The following is a 12,697-nucleotide window of genomic DNA, read 5'->3' on the forward strand; positions in this document are numbered from 1 at the left end:
TCCAAATAAAAACTCTATTGTTGTTCACAAGATCTTTCTAAAACTAAATATTAAGGTACATGGATCAATCTTGTCCTGATTCTATATCCTTTGTAAATGTGGAAATTTTGATAAAACAACTTAAATTCACGCAAAACAGTACTAAAATAAGAATAAATTAGCAATATGAATATAACTTTTGTTTATTTCACCGTGTCACACGCTCTTACCTGGAGTCTGAATCTATATAACGATAATTTTTTCTGGACCAGCTTAGAAGTGGGACATGTCTATCTTCAAATTACCATATGAATAAATTCATAAATGAATGTAGCCAAACACGGCAGTGAACTTTAAATACAAAATTATATAATAAAGTATTTGTAATCATTTATAGAGTTTTTTCTAACATGTTTCTTTGAATCATTGCACTCTATCAAATATAATTTGTTTAACATGGGGTTATTCACCTTTTGGAAACAATTACACCCTTTGCCCATAATAACTAATTAAGAATAAGTTGTGATAGACCCCCCGATGGCATGTATGTGTGACGAACACACGTTAGCATGTGGTCACCATGTGTATGTGTGCTTAGGGCAATGACAATCGTATTACCTGCAGCTGAAGCTAAAGTTTTGGAGAAAGAGTTAGTATCGCTTCAAGCTAAATAATTCGAGCAAGCAGATTCGACCTCAATATTTATGCATTTTTTTTGTATATCGTAAATAAATGTGCTCTATTTTGTACTACCTTCATCCCAAAAAGGATGTCACAAATGTTTCTAAATTTAAATAAATCTATGCAATATTTAGTGTAAAGATAGATCTAAATTTAGACAAATCTTAGAGAAGGGCTTATATTTTTTTCTTCCACTTGTTTAAATATAACGAATTCATCAATAGTATAAATTGCTTCACACTATATAATAGATGTGTACCATCATCTTCTGGGCTGCCGTGTTCGACGGCAGGACAACGGTAGCAGCTCGCACAACACGTCATCCAAACCGGCACTCTCGTTTTGCTCCGGCGGGCATGATTTTACTAAAAAAACTGAATTATGATTTTATTATCTTTCACGTTTTAGTCTAGAGACATTACTATATTTCCATGCCCGTGTGGTTTTAGAAAATTTACACACGCGACAGCTTGTCCGGTGTTAGCATAGTACACAGACAACTCACACCTGGACGTTAAAAAAAACTTGCCTAAATGTGACGCAATAGGCAAACATACACATACATGTATGATTCAATATAGTCTGTAGATCTTGCTTAGACGTGACCAAGTAGAACTCTAATGGTGAAAAAAAGCAATAGTCAATAGTCTTCACTCGTATGGGAAAGAAACTTTGGTTTCCTGTTTTTCCTTAAACCTGACTTAACTATTCTGTGTAAAAATAGATCTAGTCAAGTTCACGTCTGATCTGTTTCACACGTGCACACGTTTATGTAAATACTTATTTCTTATTAAATCCTGGTCACATATTACGAATCTAATGGTTAAAAATAATTATGATGATGTGGATTAACCTCGTGTCTCTATTTAAAACTCTGTATTTTGCTTTTAGTATATATAATAGATTCAGATTTTTGGTTGAGCTGGGTGGTGCATCATTTCAACAGTTAGGGACTACCTGAAAATCCCGACATCGTCTGCTTCCGCTCAGGAGGATAATTACCTGCTGATCTAATTCAATTCTTTATTCTTACATTAAAGAATGAATCAAATCTCCCCAAGTAGGATTCGAACCTACGACCAGTCGGTTAACAGCCGACCGCTCTACCACTGAGCTACTGAGGAACAAGGGGGGATTCGACCTCTTAGAGTTCAACTCCCGTTCTCAACCCATGAACAATATGAGTCCGAAGCTTCTTTCGTAACTCCCAGAATTTCTTCGTAGTGGGTCCGTTCCATGCCTCATTTCATAGGGAAGCCAAAAGTGGCTCTATTTCATTCTATTTCACTTCCTAGCACTTCCTATCATTTAATATCCATCCCTTTGGTCTTATTGACATAAGAGATGTCATTTATAGTCTATCTCTTTCTATATATGGAAAGTCAAAAAATTCTCATCGAAACATCGAGAAATTGTGCATATAGAAATTCTCATCGAAACTACCTGCTCTCCATTGTACTGTTAGACATGGAATTCGTTTTGCTAACCGCAACACTGCATTTTTTTTAACGGGAACACTGCATTTAAACAAGAGCTTCCTCTCGCAGAGCTTCGGCGCTTCAGCATCTCGAACTGGAAGCACGAGCGAACGTTCTGAGAAGCACATCGAAATAAGCTCATCGCAGTGGGGCCGCGACACAACACGAAAACAATGACAGGACCACTTGCCGGAGAATCGAGACGTCACGACCAATTGGTCTCAGAAGAGGTAAAGGAGGATTAGGTGATCTGGATTTTGTAGAATACCGGCGGTAGCAGCAGTTGATTGCCCTCAAATTCACTGAACCCTACTGGAAAAAATGTTTATGTTATCGGATAGGTGACACGCAAACATAAATCCGCCATTGGTATTCTATGCCGATGGTGGCAAAAGAAAAATCCATCACCTATAGTTCTTTGGCTGGGCTCCATAGCAAAATTCATCACCTCGGTGATTACAAGATTTCTATTGAGCCATCACAACAACATTTCAGAGTCTAGGTGTTGTTTTCATCTTCCAATTACACCATTCGATGTTAAAAAAGAAACCGACCTTCTCTGGGACCGTTGTGTCCGGCTCTGGGATCGCTAGCGATCACCTCAACAAGTCCCTGTTATCATAGATTACTGCATCGAAGCAGTGCATACGAGCTTTCAACCGATGACCTTTAGTGAAAAATCGTCGAGGCTAGATACTTGACCAAATTGGGCGTGTTGAAAAAATCCAGGAGAAAAACCACAACGTCGCTCTTGTAGTTTTTGACATCGTATCAGTTTAATATCCTTAATCGGAAACATGGGTTTGGGAGGTGTCGGTTGCTCAGTTCAAGTGTCAAGTCTCGTACGAGTGGAGAACTGGAGATACATATGCCACCGGAGGTCATGTGTTCTGATGTGGTTCCGGCGACTCGTCGTCTCGTACTTCTTTCACCTGTGGATCTGCCTATCCGGGAAAGTATCCTATGCACCCAAGCAACTCATGCACCCCATGCACCCAGCCCCGGTTAACTATTTTAAATGTTTTAAAAATACCAAAGCCAAGATTATGTGTACAGATAGTACTCAGATCTAACATGTCACCAATTTTCAAATCATAATTCATAATAGAGACCAAGAAACAAAATAAACAAACCTGACCATGAATAGTGCCAAATGCAAGTTGGGCTTTCAGTTTAGCCCATTATCACTATTCATAACAAATTTGTCATTTTTTATTTTGAAGTTGTGTTTCAAATTTAGACTTGAAATTTTGTGACATGTTAGATACTAGTACTATTTATTCCCGAACTTTCTGTCAGAATTTTTTGAAACTTTTAAAGTTCTCAATCAGAGCTAGATGCATGGGTGCATGAGTTGCTTGGGTGCACAGGATACATTCCCTACATCTCAGGTACAGAGACTAAAACCAACACACATCCACCCTGGACTACATCGGTAACACAGAGGATCAACACAAAGCGCCCCACGGGCGGAAAGCTCAGGCTCTAGTCCTCGCGTGCAGTCTCCTCACCTCCCGCACGGCCTTGTCCAGCAGATCCCTGTCCCTCGGTCTGACCAGAACCCTCCAACACTGCATGTAGATAGACATCCGGTAGAAGATATCAGCAGGGTTGCCGATCAGTTTTCCCTCGATAGTTAGTTTATTTCGAGTGTTCCAAAGCGTCCAGCTAAGCGCCGCGAAGGTAAACCAAACTATCCTACAGAGGGATCCCGAGGTATTGTTGGCGAGGGAGATGAAGTCTCCAGCCCCCGCTGGATTCCAGTCGCAATTCAGGAGTTCCCTTACTCCAGCCCAGGCGAACCGCGCCATAGGGCAAGCAAAGAAGATATGGTTGCAGTCTTCATGCTCCCCACAAAGGGTGCAGAAGCCCGTAGCCGGTCCCCTCCGTTTCGCCACCTGCTCCGAGGTGGGGAGCCGGTCCTGATGAGTTGCCACGGGAAGACCTTAATCTTAGGCGGCACCCTTGCACGCCAAACTTCTTTGAAGTGGGTGACTGCCGCGCCCTGCGACAGGCTCCGGTAAACGGATCTAGTGGTAAAACACCCGGATGGTTCGAGTGCCCAAGTCACCTCATCCTCAGACGGGTCATCCGGAAGAAGGTCGATCTCGCGGCAGAGGTTATCCCATTCAACCGTCTCTACGAGGCCAAACTTTCTTCGGAACCTGATCCTCCATGCCCCTGGAGGGCCCCCGCCCATTCGATTATTGTGGACCGTGATGAAGGGGTCCGCACAACAACTGAAGAGGCGAGGAAATCTGGTACGGATGGGGGCCGAGCCCACCCACCAGTCCAGCCAGAAATAGGTCATTTCCCCTGAGTGAACCAAATGCTTCGCTCCCAGTTTAAAGTACCATTTGATCTTTTGGATGGAGTTCCAAGCGGCCAACCAGGTATTTGGCCCTGATGAGGTCAGCCCACAGCCCTTCTGTGCCCTGGTAGAGTTTCTAGACCCACTTAAGCATCAAAGCGATATTGATGTGTCTGGTATTGAGGACTCCCAGTCCCCCTAACTCCTTAGGTTTGCAGACCGTGGTCCAGTCGACCATGTGATATTTTCGTTTCGGGCCGGTCCCTTCCCAGAGGAACCGAGCCCTAGGAGTATCCATACCCTTATGGGTGGCCTCGTGAAAGAGATATACCCCCATAGCGAACATCGGCAGACTAGAAAGACAAGAATTGGTCAACTCCAGTCTACCTGCCGAGGCCAGTAACATCCCCTGCCAAGGGTCAACCCTGTGCCCAATCTTCTCTGGCAGGAATCCCCAATCCGCCACCGAGAGGGCCCTATCGTTGATTGGTAGGCCCAAGTACTTGATTGGGAAACAGCCCAACTTACAGTTGAGTCTGTTCGCAATCCGATGCTTCTCCTCCACCGAGACCCCTGTCACAATGGCTTCGCTCTTGTCGAAGTTAATCTTCAAACCCAACATATTTTCGAAGCAGAGGAGAAGGAGTTTTAGGTTGGCCACCCCCAACTCAGATGGCTCAATCAGGATCATCGTGTCATCAGCGTATTGGAGGTGGGTCACTCCCCCTGGAATGAGGTGCGAGACCACTCCCTTAATGTGTCCCGCAGAATTGGCTTTGACCAGCATGGCAGCAAGAGCGTCAACCATGAAGTCAAATAGAATGGGAGATAGCGGATCCCCCTGACGAACCCCTCTCGCATTCCAAAAGAATGGGCCTATCTCTCCATTCACGTTGATGGCCGTCTGGCCGCCCATGACCAGTTGCATCAGACGGTGCACCATCAACGCCGAGAATCCCTTTCTCAGCAGGACCTCCCTCAGGAAGTCCCAGTTTACCCTGTCGTAGGCCATCTCAAAGTCCAGCTTCAGGAGCAGGCCCTCCTGCTTCTTGGATCTGAGCTCGTGGGCGATTTCATGGAGAGCGAGCACCCCCTCGTGAAGGCATCGACCTCGGATGAACCCGGTATGACCTCGTATGAACCTCGATTTCATCTATTGTCCTATGCGCTAGGGGGGCTAGGCGAATAGTGAAAGCCTTAGCAACGAACTTAAAGACCACGTTGATCAGAGCAATCACTAGTAGGAAAAGCCTCATCAGTGGCGCACAAAAAATGATTCTGTGGCGCATGGGCGGTGCGCCACAGAAACTTCGCCACCGAAATAAGGTTTCTGTGGCGCACCGGACCATGCGCCACAGAATTAAGGTTTCTGTGGCGCACTGGCAGTGGTGCGCCACAGAAATAAGGTGTTCTGTGGCGCATATGAACCAGCTGCGCCACAGAATAGGTGCGCCACTGAATTCTATTTTGGTGCGCCACAGAACAATGTACAGGTATACTCGATTTTGTGCTCCCTGGTGTATTATACATGTTTTATACAGGTTTTGTACACAGTATACATGTATAATATAGATAGATAGACAGATATAATATGAACACATATAACATAGCAACATTATACATCATCATCACAGTACTTAGAGCCCGATCGAGACACATATATAGTGGAAAGTGTCAAATGTTTTGCATACAACTCTTAATTCATACAAATTTCACAATTTCGAGATACAAACTAGTCTTCATCCGGTTCCTCCTTTGCTCCCTCCTCTGTACCCACCAGGCTCGCTTGCATCGGGGTCTTCATCCGGTTCCTACTATGATTAAAATGGAAGAAAGTGAGACCAACAAGTCCGATGCACAAGACAAAATAGAAAATTCCTCATACATTGTTGGTCAACACAAATACTATGGTCAGAAACCATAGTTGCAGTATACGCCGCAGTATACTTTGCAGAAGGGCCCCCCTTTCCCCGGCCGCCGTTCCGTGAACGGGTCCTTGACGAGACAACAACGCCGATCTGCCTCTCCGGCGCAGAACCACGGCAGTCCCAGCCGCCTCCCTTGTGGCCGCGTCTCCTGCGCTCTTCTCCATGGCCGGACCACGATTGGACTCACCGGGGGAATAATGATAATCGCCATCACCATTATCGTCAGACTCCACAGGTGCATAGCAGTTTGCAGCAGATGCCACTTTTCTTCCCTCGCCGTCCAGTGAACGAGTCCTTGATGCAAAGACCGTGCCGGCCTGCCCAGCATTATGCCGGCCCGTGTTGCCGCGCTTAAGGCCGTGTGTCCCGTGCCCTGCACTCTTCGCCTTCTTGCCCGGTGAACCAATAGACTGATCGTTGGAATAAGGAAACCGATGACGGCCGATCACAATCTAACCGATGACGTAGATTGCGATCGGCCGTCATCGGTTTCCTTATTCCAACGATCAGTCTATTGGTTCACCGGGCAAGAAGGCGAAGAGTGCAGGGCGCGGGAGACACGGCCTGAAGCGCGGCAACGGGGTCGGCATGATGCTTCGGGAGGCCGGCACGGTCTTTGCATCAAGGACTCGTTCACCGGACGGCAGAGAAGAAAAGTGGCATCTCGCTGCAAAGTACTCGCACTGTGGAGTCTGACGATAGTGGTGATGACGATTATCATTATTCCCTCGGTGTGTCCAATCGTGGTCCGGCCATGGAGAAAAGCGTAGAGCGCAGGAGACGCGGCCACAAGGGAGGCGGCTGGGACTGGCGTGGTTCTGCGTCGGAGAGGCAGGTCGGCGTTGTTGTCTCGTCAAGGACTGTCGGGGGGAAGACCCCGGGTAGGGCAATGGACGCGGAGCAGCCGGCTAGAGGTTGGCCGGCTCGCGGCAAAGGCCGGCTGAGGAGCAGCCGGCTGGAGCCGTGGCCGGCTGCCTCGGAAGCCGGCTGGCTCTAAATCCTAGTCGGCCTGGCTACGGCCATCCGCGTCGTGGCTGGGCCGGCTTCTACAAGCCATATCCGACTGGGGTCTATACCTCGGACCGACTCGAGGCTGGCGAGTCTTGCATGAGAAGGAACTGGGTAGGTGGTCCGGGTTCAAAGGTCCACGCTGACCTCATTTACCGTAAAGCACGGGGCACTGTAGAGCAACAGTGCCACGCGGCGGACAGGCCATCATCGCCTACGACGGTCCGTACCGGCTACAGGACATGATGGCGATAGGGACATCTCCTCACCATGCCGCTGACTCCCTCTGGCGGACGGGACATGCCACTACGCCTCAACGGCTCCGTGACGTCAACGCCTCGGGAAGGAGCGGAAGCCGGAGCCGGCCAAGCCGGCCAGTAGACCATAGGGACTTCTATGTAAAGTGCCAGCGCCTATATAAGCTGGGCTACCCCCCTCGTGCGGGGGACGATCGATCATTCTTACTTCACTCCAGACTTAGCGCTACTCGAGGAGAGAGACCTTCGTCTACCTTAGCCTCCCCGAGCAGCCGGAAACAGCTCTAGGAGCACCACTGTATTGTGTGACCACTATATACACTCATAGCAGGAGTAGAGGTGTTACCTCCATCGGAGGGCCTCGAACCTGGGTACGTCGCCGTGTCGCTCGTGCCCATACCCGCATCCGGATACCGCCGTGAGTCCACTAGGAACCACCTTCGATTAGCCACCCTATGGCATATGCCGTGACAATACCACGACATTTGGCGCCCACCGTGGGGCCTTCAGCGTCTGCGGCCGGTGTCTTCATCCAGACGGGCCTCACCATCACCACCGGCGAGCGGGTCGCTTCGAGGCTTGATCCGGAGATTCGGCTCCCTCGGCCGCATCGGCGACAACGCTGGGCTGCTTCGCCGACCGGCCATTTCCGCCGGCGGCAACGTCATCAGCTTCGGCGGCTTCGACGTCTACGTCGCCACCGTCGCACCACCGCGCTATCCGCGCCAGATCCTGTGCTGCGCAAGACCTCCCCCTGGAGCCGGCGCCAGCCTCACCGCCGCCAGCCCCTGCGTCATGCACGAGGTCATGGCAGCCAGTGACGAGCATCCCACCAAGTCCACGCGCATCCGCGGCCCCGACCTGGAGCGCAACGTCGGCGGGCATGCATCCGCATCAGGCGCAAAGCCGCCACCACCACCATCCCGGCTGGAAGAAGTCCGGGCGAAGCTGAGCACTCCGCTCACAACCGGCGCCGGCGCCGACGCCGCCACCGTCGAGGCGGACCTGGAGGCGCACCGCGTGCTCCTCCTCAAGCGGACCGAGGAGCTGGCTGCCGCTAAGCGCCGTGGGAGATCACCCATCGCGAGTACAACCGCGCCCACGGCCTCACCCCGGCGGCGACAACCCCAGCCCGAGCTGGCCGGATCCGCCGCAGAGGCCGCGACCTAGGCGCCGAGATCGACCGCGACGGCGCGGACGCGCCGGCTCCGTCAATGGAGCTGCCCCTCTACAACACCCCCGACAAGAACATGCTCGCGGCCGAAGCCGCCGCGGAAGAGCTGCACCGCCTCGAAGGCGAAGAGTTACGCCGCCGGACTACGCGGGTTGCCGAGTTGTCGAAGGCTGCCAACCGGCAGTCGAAAGACCCCGAGTACGCCCAAGATCCTAGAGCTTCTCACGCTCGTGGTGCCGCAGGCAACGCCAGGGACACGGCCGAGTCCATCTCCCCAGCGCCAAGCCGGCGCAATGACTCCCGCGCCACGCACGCGAGCTCAAGCCGGCCAAGCCGCCAGCCAGGCGGCGGCAGCAGCCGTAGCCGGGCCCCACCAAGCCGGAACCAGGAGCAAGACTCCGAGCCTCGACGTCCGCACCGACCGGCTCCAGAAGCCAGCGGCGCTCGCCAGCCGGCACGTTCCCGGCTGGGCCCGCGCATCGAGCCGGCAGACGCCCGAGATCGCCTCGACCGGCTGGTCGAATCCCGCATTGCGGAAGAAGAGGGGCCAGCCGGCCCAAAGTGCTTCGGGCCCCGCATCGCCAACGAGCCCATGATCGACGGCTTCCAGCTCCCGCGCGACACCCCCAAGTACGACGGCACCGCCAAGCCGGAGGACTGGCTGCTAGACTACTCCACCGCAGTCGGCATCGCCCGGGGCAACAAGCGCTGGGCGGTATGCTATTCCCCCCTGATGCTGGTCGGCGCCGCCCGCACCTGGCTCAACAACCTGCCAGCCGGCAGCATCAACGGCTGGCCGGATTTCGAAGCGGCCTTCATCAGCAACTTCACCGGCACCTATCGCCGGCCGGGTCGCCCTCAGCAGCTTGAGATGTGCAAGCAGGGCCCGGACGAGACGGACCGCGCATACCTGACGCGCCGGTGCGAAATGCGCAACTCCTACGAGGGTGTGCATGAGATCCGAGCCATCGGCTTCTTCATGGGAGGCTGCCGGCCCAACACCATGCTGTGGCACAAGCTACGCCGCAGCGACCCCAAGTCGATGGCCGCCTTGATGGCCATCGCCGACAAGTACGCGCTGGCTGAGGAAGCCGGCAAGGCGCCGGCTGATATTTCACCGGCCCTAGCAAGACGGGACAACAACAAGCCGGCCGAGCACAAGCCGGCCGAGGGCGGCTCGCATGGCAGCCGGCGGGATAATTACCGCGGCAAGTGGCACAGCGACCAGCCGGACCGCCGGTACGGTTCCACCCATGTGGCAGCCGTGTCGGACCATGCGGCGCCAGGCGGCAGCCGGCGCCAGAAGCAAGACCGGCATTGGAAGCCGAAGTACACCTTCGAGCAGATGCTCGACTCGCCGTGCAAGTACCACAGCGGCAAGAACCCCTCCAACCACACCACCCGCGACTGCCACTTCATGAAGCGGCTGACAAGCGGCGAACCCCTCCCGCCCCCACCCCCGCCTCCTCCCGCCGGCGGGCCAGGTGGCCAAGGCGGCGCGGAGAACGCCAACCTCGAGCACCACGAGGCTAACCAAGTGCAACATGGCCGCTACTTGGCCGAGGATGCCACCTACATCATCTTCACCTCCGAGCCCGAGGACAAGACGAGCCAGCAGAGCCGTTCCCTCGAGGTCAACGCGATCATCCCACCGGTCCCCCAGTACCTAAACTGGTCAGAGCAGGCCATCACATTTGATCGCCGCGACACACCGGCTGTCCTGCCGAAGCCGGGCAGCTACGCCATGGTCCTCGACCCCACCATCGGCACGACTCGGCGCAGCGTGCGCTTCTCGCGCGTCCTCATCGACGGGGGCAGTAGCATCAACATCCTCTACCGCGACACCGCCCGCAAGCTAGGCATCCAAGAAGCCGAGCTGCGTCCCACCCCCACCGTCTTCCATGGCATCGTGCCAGGCCACCGCTGCCGCGCCGATCGGCCGGATCACGCCGGAGGTGATGTTCGGGAAGCCGGATCACTTCCGCACCGAAAGGATCGAGTTCGAGGTTGTGGACCTCGTAAGTCCCTACCACGCGCTCCTCGGGCGAGGCCAGCCCCGACCAAGTTCATGGCGGTGCCCCACTACGGGTACCTGAAGATGAAGCTGCCTGGCCCTAAAGGGGTCATCACAGTAGCCGGCGACTATCGCCGCTCCATGGACTGCGCCACGCAGAGCTCGAAGATGGCCCAGACGTTGGTCATCGCCACCGAGAAGCAGCTCATTCACGACGCCGTCGCCCTGGCTAAGGCCGCGCAGGCGGACATGCCGGCTGTGGGCAACCCGGCTGGGACGACTCACTTCCGGCCCGGCCGACAACACCAAGAAGATCCTGCTCGACCCGGCGCAGCCGGACAAGTACGTCACCATCGGTGCCGGCTTGAGCGAGGAAATAGGAAAGCGAGCTCACCGGCCTTCCTCCGTGAGAATCGGGACATCTTCGCATGGTCTCCAAGGGACATGCCAGGTGTACCGAGGGAGTTGGCTGAGCACCACCTCCACATCAGGCCTGAAGCCAAGCCGGTGAAGCAGCCCCTCAGGCGCTTCACCGAAGAAAGGAGGAAGGCCATCGGTGAAGAAATCGCCCGGCTCCTCGCAGCCGGCTTCATCATGGAAGTGCTGCACCCGGACTGGTTAGCAAACCCAGTCCTGGTTTTGAAGAAGAACGGCTCTCGGCGCATGTGTATCGACTACACCAGCCTCAACAAGGCGTGCCCGAAGGACCCCTTCCCCTGCCGCGCATAGATCAAGTTATAGACTCGATCGCCGGCCGTGAACTCGTTGTCTTTTCTAGATGCCTATTCGAGGCTACCACCGCATTCCTTTGAATCCGGCTGATCAAATAAAGACTTCGTTCATTACCCCGTATGGGGCTTACTCGCTACACGACTATGCCATTCGGCTTGAAAAACTCAGGCGCCACCTACCAAAGGTGCATGCAAAAGTGTTTGCGGGATCAAATCGGCAGAAATGTTCACGCATATGTGGATGATGTCGTTGTAAAAACCAAGGAGATGCCTACCCTCCTTGATGACCTGAGAGAAACCTTCACCAATCTGCGAAGATTCCGGATGAAGCTCAACCCGGCCAAGTGCACGTTCGGCGTGCCAGCCGGCCAACTCCTGGGCTACCTCGTCTCTCAGCGAGGAATCGAAGCCAACCCGGAGAAGATCAGTGCCATTGAGAAGATGGAACTGCCGCAGTGCCTCAAGGACGTCCATAAGTTCACCGGATGCCTGGCCTCCTTGAGCCGCTTCGTCAGCCGGCTGGGAGAGAAGGCACTGCCCTTGTACCAGTTGCTGAAGAAATCGGACAAATTCGTCTGGTCACCGCAGGCGGATGAAGCCTTCCGTGACTTAAAGCGCGTGCTCTCAACCGCGCCCATCCTCGCATCGCCGGCTTCGATGGAGCCGATGTTGTTATACATCGCTGCCACCAATCGTGTGGTTAGCGTCGTCCTGGTGGTGGAACGCAAGGAAGCCAGCAAGGAAGCCGGCAAGGAGCGATCGGTCCGGCGCCCGATCTACTACCTTAGCGAAGTGTTGTCCCGATCAAAGCAAAACTACCCCCACTACCGTGAAGGTCACCTACGGCGTGTACATGGCGGCCAAGAAGCTCAAGCACTACTTCCGGGAGCACCCCATCAAGGTGGTGGCCACAGCACCCTTGGCGGAAATCATTGGCAGCAAGGACGCCAATGGCCGGGTTGCCAAGTGGGCCATGGAGCTAGCCGCCCACACCATCATCTACGAGCCGCGCACAGCCATCAAGTCGCAGATCCTCGCGGACTTCTTCGTCGGCCAGGCCGAAATGCAATACCTGCCGCCTGTACCTGACTCCACGCACTGGAAGCTGCACTTCGACGGCTCGAAGATGCGAAACG

At 53.5% G+C, this 12,697-nt stretch overlaps 1 non-coding gene across 1 annotated transcript; it reads right to left on the reverse strand.

Moving 5' to 3' along the window:
- Positions 1 to 1,712: 1,712 nt before the first annotated feature.
- TRNAN-GUU lies at positions 1,713 to 1,784 on the reverse strand. The gene has a single exon. It is a non-coding gene; the product is annotated as a tRNA-Asn (tRNA).
- Positions 1,785 to 12,697: the final 10,913 nt, after the last annotated feature.

The sequence above is a fragment of the Lolium rigidum genome, chromosome 1, assembly GCF_022539505.1.
Source record: "Lolium rigidum isolate FL_2022 chromosome 1, APGP_CSIRO_Lrig_0.1, whole genome shotgun sequence".
In the NCBI taxonomy this organism is placed as follows: Eukaryota; Viridiplantae; Streptophyta; class Magnoliopsida; order Poales; family Poaceae; genus Lolium; species Lolium rigidum.